The sequence below is a fragment of the Chinchilla lanigera genome, unplaced genomic scaffold (genome assembly GCF_000276665.1).
Source record: "Chinchilla lanigera isolate Chin_1 unplaced genomic scaffold, ChiLan1.0 scaffold00029, whole genome shotgun sequence".
Taxonomy (NCBI): Eukaryota; Metazoa; Chordata; class Mammalia; order Rodentia; family Chinchillidae; genus Chinchilla; species Chinchilla lanigera.
In genome coordinates, this window is record NW_004955430.1 from 16,445,136 (window position 1) to 16,453,311 (window position 8,176).

The window sequence follows — 8,176 nt, forward strand, 5'->3', positions numbered from 1 at the left end:
AAAAAAAAAAAAAAGAAACCAACAAAGGCCAAAATCCAGATGGAATGAATACACTAAGCAAGCTGAATAGATACACAAAACAAAAAAGGAAAAGAAAAACGAAGGAGTCTTCAATGGAGAAAGAGCGCAATGACAGGAAGTAACGAATACCTCTCAGTAATAATGGTCTCAATGTAAATGGTCTCAACTCCCCAAATAAAAGACACAGATTGGCAGAATGAATATAAAAATAGAATCCAACAGTCTGTTGCATTCAAGAAACTCATCTACTACAAAAAGAAATTCATAGACTAAAAATCAAAGGATTGCAAACAATATTTCATTTATTAGGACCCCTAAACTAAGCAGGAGCAGTGATTTTATTCTCAAACAAAGCAAACTTCAAGCTAAAACTCATCAGAGGAGACAAAGTCACTACATATTACTTAAGGGAATACTCTAACATGAAGAGATAACTCTGGTAAATATATATGCACTGGAGGTCTTATTTTTTTTTTTTGGAGGTCTTATTTTAATTTAAAAATCCCACTGGGCATAAAATATTTTGTAAATGCTAACATAATCGTAGTGGGTGACTTCAGTACTCCACTTTCATAGAGATAGATCAACTAAACAAAAAATCAATAAAGAAATATTAGATCCGAACTATGCCTTTGATCGTATGGACTTAATAGATATTTACAGAGTGTCCTACTGTACTACAACAGAATACACATTCTTCTCTGGATGCACATGGATCTTTCTCCAAAATATATCACATACTAGTCCACAAAGCCTGCTTAAATAAATATAAAAGAAATCAAACCACTCCGTGTTTACTCTCAGACTACTGCACAATGATAGGAGAAATCAACCACAGAAGAAGCAGCAAAAAAACTGAAACTTAACACTCCTGAACAATCAGTGGGTCACATAAGAAATTAAACAATTTCTGGAAGCAAATGACAGTGCCAATAAAATACACCAGAACCTATGGAACACAGTGAAAGCAATCCTTTGAGGGAAATTTATTGCAATTTCTAATGCTTTAATTAGAAAAATAGAGTGAGCTCAAATAAATAACCTAATGAGGAACCTCAGTGTACAGTACTTTGGAAACAACAATCCAAGTCCAAACTGAAATTGTAAAAGTCAGAGTGGAAATTAAGGAAACTGAGACTAAAAAAATTACAAAGAATTAATGAATCAAGGACCTGGTTTTCTAAATAAATAAAAAAATAGATAAACTCAAACCAGAGCTTAGCAAGAGAAAGAGAGAAATGACTCACATCAGTGCAGTTAGAAATGAAAAAGGCTGTCTTCAACACCATTGAAATCCAAAAGACAGTAACTACTATGAAACCTTGTATTCCAACAAACTGGAAAACCTTGAAGAAATGGATAGATTTCTAGACATGCAAATGACCAGAACTAAACCAAAGCGACATAAAAATTCCAAACAATCCACTAGAGAGCAATGAAATTGAGGCAGTAGTGAAAAATCTACAAGCTATAAAAAGTGTAGGATCTGATGGATTCACTGCTGAATTCTACTAAACTTTCAAGGACATTATAACATCAATACTCCTCAAGCTCTTCAATGAAATTGCAAGGGCTGGAGTACTTCCAAACTTATTTCTGGAAGCCAACATCACTCTGATCCCAAAACCAGAAAAAGAAAAAAGAAACTTAAAAAAAATGACATGCCAATCTCCTTAATTAACATAGAGGCAGAAATATCAATAAGATATTAACAAATAGAATACAACACATCATCAAAAAGATCATATATCTTGACCAAATTAGTTTTATCCTAAGGTCACAAGAATGATTCAACATATGCAAATCAATAAATGTAATATTCCACATAAACAGGGGCAAGAATCAAAGAACCACATGATCGTGTCAATAGATGCAGAAAGTCCTTTGACAAAATCTAACACATCTTTGTGGTAAAAACTGAAGAATGTAGCTATAGAAGGTCCCTACCTGAATCTGATAAAAACCATTTATGACAAACTAGTGGCAGTAACATGCTAAATAGGGGAAAACTGAAAGCTTACCCTTTAAAAATAGGAATAAGACAAGGATACTATCACCAGTTCCATTAAACATGGTACTCAAAACATGAGCCAGAGCAATCAGGCAAAAGAAACAATTGTTTCTGTACTATACAGGAATATGTATAGTAAGGGAAGAAGTCACATTATCATTACTTACAGATAACATGATTCTCTTCACAGAAGATGCAAAAAATTCCATCAATAATGTTATTAACTTATTAATAATATAATTATTATTTTACTATCATTATTTCACTGTATTAACTTCTTAGAAGTAATAACCAATTTTAGCATTGTAGCAGGTTAAAAACACAAAAAATTAATGTCATTCATGTACCTCAATAATGAATTCAGTAAGAAAGAAACTAGGAAAATGATTTCATCCATAAAATCATCAAGAAAAATTAAATACCTAGAAATTAACCTAACTAAGGAAGTGAAAGAACTCTGCAACCAAAACTACAGTACTCTCAAAAAGGAGATTGAAGAGGACATTAGAAAATAGAAAGATATCCTTTGTTTCTGTATGGCAGAACTGATATTGTCAAAATGGCCATACTCCCCAAAGTGATATATAGATTCTATGCAATCCCAATCAAGCAGCATTCTTCATAATACTGAAGAAAGCAATCTTATAATTCATATGGATCCAGAAAAGAGCCGGAATGCCAAAAGCAATCCTGCACAACAAGAACAAGCAGGAGGTATCACAATACCTAAATTCAAGTTATACTACAAAGTAACAATGATAAGAATGGCATCAGATTGGCACAAAAATAGATATGTGGATCAATGGAACAGAACAGAGGATATGAAAAAGTTTCAGACACATTCAACCATTTGATCTTTGACAACAGGGCCAAAACTATACACTGGAGGAAAGATAACATGTTTAAAAATGGTGCTGGGGAAACTGGCTACCTGTATGCAGAAGATTCAAGCTGGTCCCATAACTCTCACAACGTACTAAACAAATCAAAAGGGATCAAAGATCTAAATATTAAAATAGAAATATTGAACTTAATGGAGGATAAAATGGACAAAGTTTAGTTTTGTTTAATTGATCTCTCTGACTTGAAATCAGAGATATAGGCAAGTGCTATCTAAATAGAATTCTAATTGCACTGGAAATAACAGCAAGAATTGAGAAATAGGATTATATTACATTAACAACCTTCTGTGTAGCAAAGGAAATAATTAGTACAGTGAAGAGACAACCTACAGAATGGGAAATATTTTGCCAGCTGTTCCTCAGAAAGAGGACAAATATCTAAAATACATAAATAATTTTTAAAAAATTATGCCACCCTAAATAAAAGACCCAATCAAAAATTGGGTGAGTAAAATGAATATACCCTTGTCAGAAGAAGTGCAAATGGACAATAAACACATGAGAAAATGTTCAATTATTCTGGCCATCAAAGAGATGCAAATAAAACAGCACTATTAGTTTATCTTACCCCAGAAAGAATGGCAATCATCAAAAAACCAAATAACAACAAATGCTTGCAAGGCTGCAGTGAAAAAGGAGCTCTCCTATATTTTCGATGGGAATGCAAACTAGCACAACCTTTAGGAAAGTCAATATGGAGAAGTCTCAAAGAGCTAAAATTAGAAGTTCTAGTTGATTTAGCTACTCTAGGTGTCTTTCCGAAAGAGCCAAGATTGTGTTGTTACAGAAATACGTGTATATCTTTAATAAATGGTGCTAAGAAAATTGGATATCCACATACAGAAGATGTTGTCTAGACCCACATAAAGTATCTCACCACATACTAAACTAAAATCAAAATGGATTAAATATTTAAAGGTTAAAACAGAATTACTTAACCTCCTGGAACATAAAAGACTTTTGAAGACATGTGTGTATTTAAGAACTGTCTGAACAGAACCCCAGTGGCACAAGTAATAATACTAAGAATTAACAAATGGGATCATATCAAATTAAAAAACTGCACAACAAAGGAAACAATCAACAGAGTGAAGAGACAATCTACAGAATGGGAAAAAAATTTTTACCTGATATTCCATGGACTGAGGATTACTAATAAGAGATTATAAAGAGCTCAAAAGATGTAGATACCCTTTAATAAAAGACCCAATCAAAAATAAACAACCAGAATGAATAGACCCTTCTCAGAAGTGCAGATGGCCAATAAATACATGAAAAATGACCAACATCACTGCCCATCAAAAATTGTATGTTAAACCACTGAGATACCATCTTACCCCAGAAAGAATGGCTGTTATAAAAAATTAATAATAACAAATGATGGTGAGTATATGAGGGCAAAGGAACTCTTCTACTTGTTCATGGTGATGTAAAGTAGCACAACTACTATAGAATTCAGTGTAGAGATTCCTCAAAAAACTAAAAATAGAAATTTATTTGACTGAGTTCTTCTCCCATAGGTATCTTCCCAAAAGAGTTAAGATCATTGTATTATAGGGATACATGCATATCCATGTTTATAGAAGCACAGTTTATAATACCTAGATTTTGAAAGTAGCATGTATGTCCACCAACAGATGAATGGATAAGGAAAGTGTATTTATACACAATGGAGTATGATGCTGCCATAATGAGATATAAACTTGAGGCATTCATAAGTAAATGGATACAAATTGAGGACAGTATGTTGTGAAATAAGTCAGACACGCAAGCTTGAATATCACATGAGTTCTCTTATATTTGAATTGCCAAGTATATATATTTACAAGTGAGGAGCAAAATAGAAGAGATAAACAGGAAGAAGAAAGTTCATATACTTTCCCAAATTACATATTTTGTCACTTAAAAATATTTTAATATATGTTAATTTGTTTCATTTACACTACCAGTTTATCTTATAGAAAAGAAAGTTTTGTGTCATTATCTGTTTGTTTTCTTTTTCTGTAACAATCTCTAATTTACAGCTCATATTCTGAGTAAGTTCTTTGAAGATAATGATACACAGTGCATTAACTATTGTTATTCTCTTATTGTTTTGTTTTGAAATTTTGTTTTTTTATAAGATAAAATAAGAAAGTGACTCACCAAAGATTCAGAGATATTTTCATTTCATGACTCAAGTGGCATGAAATTTCACTCTCACCAAGAGAAAGAGTGAAATTTCTACTAAAAGTAGCCTTAAATTAAATCACATCAAAGTCTGTTATGTTCTTTCAACTTTTCTAAACTGGCAGTCAGTATAAAAGCATCATATTTATCAGGAAATGATACAGGGATGAAAAATTGGGAGGTGAGGGTCTGACTAGGTTGGTAGAAGTTTGAAAGCAGAAGATTCTGGAAGTGTCAAGAACAGAGTCAAACCCTAATCCTAAAAGTGACACATGTGATTAGCATTGCTATGGATTTAGACAATGGTCCTGAATACAGAAAATGGTTTATTCACTATCTTACCTTGTAGAAAATTGACACACAAGTCTTTGTACTCTTTTCAAGGAATTTGTTCAGGAGTTGAAAATGCATATAAAAAGTAAGCGTGTCTATTATAAATGACTTTCAGTCTCATATCATAGCTACTAAAGAAGAAATGATAAAATTCTTAAAGACAATTTCATTTCTCTGTAAATAATTCATTTTTTTTTTTAAATCTAAATGAAGAAGAAAAAGGCTAACAAAATTCAACAGAGACTCTGACAGTAAGTGGAAACCAGTGATTGGAAGCATTTGGTACACTATTATACATAGGGCTTTAAACATTTTATTTAGTGATTTATTTTTGTTACTTTCTGAGATCTTCATCCTTTCAGAGCCGCTCAGGAAAATGCAGATGTCAAAAATGGCACTGATTTACTGTCAGAACTGGAGGAAGAAGTTTGGAAAAGAGAGCTCTGTTTTTAATAACCAAATTACTCAAATTACCATATTCTTATTTCAAATTTTGGGACAGAATCTTCCCATTGTTAATCTGTGCTCTGGTTTTGTTTTCTCCTGATGATGAAATATGACTTCAAAGGAAAATAGAATGTGAATGCAAGGTTGAAAGATTCTCTGGTTTATTCATGTATGTATTAATATTTTGTCTTTGGAGTTTATAGATCAGAATCCTGGAAAGATTCTCTGGTTTATTCATGTATGTATTAATATTTTGTCTTTGGAGTTTATAGATCAGAATCCTGGCAGGATTGAAGAGATTAATGAAGGGACTATTTGTAGACTTGTGGGTAAGGTTAAAGGAAATAAGGAAGAATGTGGAGTATTGAGTACTAGCAAAGGCTTCAAGTATGATATTCTGTAGGCCTCACCGGCCCATCAGAAGCAGTTAGTGGAACCTCTATGAGGCAAGAGCTGAGGAAGCAGGTTTGGTCAATAGGAGCTGCAATCCTAGGTAACAAAGCAGGTCATATCACAGGTATGGTCTACCAGTAATCTACAAGGGTAACTAAACTGCCAAGCCACTTTTTCCTCTGCTTTCCTTCACCTGCCCTGCTCTGTACCACAGGGGCTACCAACTTTAGGTCCTGAAAGCCTTGTTTCCCAGGGTCCTGTGTCATTTAACCTCCCACTGTTTGCATCATTTGGAAACACCCATGACAGAGGAGCCTCAGTGGTTCCTCTCTTCTGTCTTTTCCCTTTGCAATGCCACTGCCAGCTGGACAGGTGCATGATGGTGCTGCTGGTGACCCGGATACCTGCCACTTTTTTCCACTGGGGACTGGGAATAGGTTCTGTCTGCTATTAATCTATAGATTGGCTCTCTGTCCTAACTTTTTCCTTAATTCTTCTATGATCTTTGACACCCTCTGAGAGCTTTAATTCCCCCAATTTAATAAACTAAAATAGTTTATATTTCCCTGTTGGATAGTAAGAGATGTTTGACAGTTTTAATTGCTACTTCCAGTAGCATCATATCTCTCATTACATTCTCTATGTAATCTCTACCTTACAATCTGGTACAAATTTTATGTCTGCCAATCCTGCTGCATTCTTTTATTTAAATACTTTATTAATTTAAATATTTTCTGATTGTTTTGTGTTTTCAATCTAGGTAATTATTGCTGGAAAGAATACATACACTTCCTGTTATTTTTCTTTACATATACCATAGGAGACACTTTAGGTCCTATGTTTACTGGTGGTGATGGTAGCATTTTATAAAGTCATAATTTGATTTGAAATGAACCTATATATTTTCCATTTTGTTCTGATGTTTGTTACTTGGTTTTTCAGATATGTAAATGTTCACAAATTTATGAATTCCACCTTTGTTTTTAGTTTTCTGAGTTATTTTTAAAAATTAGTGGTGAGCCTTTACAATTACAGGCTCTACTGAAATAATCATACATTTTCCTTTACTTCCTTAATGTGATACATTGCATAGACAGATTTCCTAATGTTAAAATTTTTTCATGATTTTATAAGCTTATTCATGATAATTTTATTTTATAACTGTTTTATTACATTGACTAGGAGGTTTTGATCTATCTACTACCAAACTAAATTTTGGATTCAGTCCATAAAAGGTACTTAATTTTTCTTTCTTTGCATTCCATCTTAATTTTTTCAAGAAGCTAGTTTGTAATTTTGTTAGTTGTTTCCTTTGTTTCTATATGTTCTATTTTTTGAATTACTTCATTTATCTTTTTTACAATTTCCATTCTAGTTTCTTTGGATTTTATCTTTTTCCCTGAATTTCCTTCATTATTCATTTTCCAACTTTTCAAATTTTTTGTTGTATGATTTTAAAGCTATACATTTTCTAGTGGGATACCACTGTATCTATGACTTAAAATTTTTGATGAAATGCTTTCACTATCTTTTGCCTTCTAGTGTTTTTAGATCTTCTTTAAAATTTTTCCTTTGATTTAGTATTAAGTTACTTAGTTTGTTTTTGTTTTTTTATATTAAAAATAAAATGAGGAAAACATTAACAGACAGACAGCAATTTACAAAATAACAAAAGAAGAATACAAACAATACAGAGCTACAAACAAAGTGGTAGTTAATTAACAATGCTTGTTGTATTACATATTGATATCTTCAAAGTGGTTTCTCAGGAAAACAGAGGCATGCAATATTGATCAGTAAAGGAATCATCAATTGTTTCTTTCAGCGAAGAAATAAAGACAGTAGATCAACTATCTTAACTATCCTGTATATACATACATACAAAATTTCTCCTTCTTTC